We start from the raw sequence: 1130 nt of genomic DNA, 5'->3' as shown, positions 1-1130 counted from the left end.
TCCCCCCGGCCCTGCCCAGCCGCTGTGCCCCGGCCTGCGGCGCTGCCTGGGGCTGGGGTGACCCGCGGGCAGGGCCCGGCGCTGAGCCCTGGGGACCCTCACACGGTGGCCTCGGGCCCTGGGCCCGGCCTGCCCCCTGCCCCTGCACAGCCCCCTGCCCCGGGCAGCCCCGCGCTCCCCCACACGGTGCCACCCCAGGCTGGCTGCGGGGCCGCCATCCCCTCGCCCACACCACTGCTCTTTGGGCCTGGCTGTCCAACCGGCTTTTAACTCGGCGTAGAGCGCACCCATCCCAGCCATGAGCAGCTGGTTTCCCCAGCACAATGCTGTGGGAGATGGTGCCAAAGGCTTTACGAAGGTCCGGGCAAACAGTACCCCACAGCCTTTCTCTCATCCACCTGGCAGGTCTCCTTGTCGTAGGAGGAGATCAGGTTTGTCAAGCAGGACCCGTCTTTTTTAAAAAAGCTCATACTGGCTGGGTCTGATCACCTGGTTGTCCTGCACGCACCACGCGATGGCAGTCAGCATGACCTGCTCCATACCCTTCCCTGGCACTGTGGTCAGGCTGAGAGGCCTGTAGTTCCCCAGAGCCTCCTCCTTGCAGATGGGCAGCACTTTGGCTGACCCCCAGTCAGCTGGGACCTCCCGGTTTGCCTGGGCTGCTCATAAATGACGGAGAGTGGCTCAGTGAGCACCTCTGCCAGCTGCCTCGGTACCCTGCGGTGGCTCCCATCCGGCACTGTAGAAGGGTGCATGGAGAGGTAAGTACACTGTCAGGATGGCCGAGCGGTCTAAGGCGCTGCGTTCAGGTCGCAGTCTCCCCTGGAGGCGTGGGTTCGAATCCCACTCCTGACAATTAGTGAGAAAAAAACAATTAATTGTTTACGTGTTTTAAGTTCTCAGTTTCTGTAATTAAATAACTGAGTTTTCTCAGCATGGACTTGGAGGAATTCCACACATTTTGGTGGTCAGATTTCCAGTGACAGTGATACATCACCATCTAGGACCATTAATCAAAGAGCGGTTCCAGGCAGTCATATTACTTCAGAGCTGTCGTTTGCTAAACAATTTTAATTTATTTGTTATTGGGACTTTTTTCCTTTAAATTAGAAATGGATCTGCTGTTAAAA

At 57.4% G+C, this 1130-nt stretch overlaps 1 non-coding gene across 1 annotated transcript; it reads left to right on the top strand.

Moving 5' to 3' along the window:
* The first annotated feature begins 772 nt into the window (after positions 1 to 772).
* Positions 773 to 855, top strand: TRNAL-CAG (transfer RNA leucine (anticodon CAG)). Its single transcript has one exon. It is a non-coding gene; the product is annotated as a tRNA-Leu (tRNA).
* Positions 856 to 1130: the final 275 nt, after the last annotated feature.

This window comes from Falco peregrinus, chromosome 8 (genome assembly GCF_023634155.1).
Source record: "Falco peregrinus isolate bFalPer1 chromosome 8, bFalPer1.pri, whole genome shotgun sequence".
Taxonomy (NCBI): domain Eukaryota; kingdom Metazoa; phylum Chordata; class Aves; order Falconiformes; family Falconidae; genus Falco; species Falco peregrinus.
The sequence above is the reverse complement of the archived record's forward strand: the minus strand, read 5'-3'. Positions and strand labels throughout refer to the sequence as shown.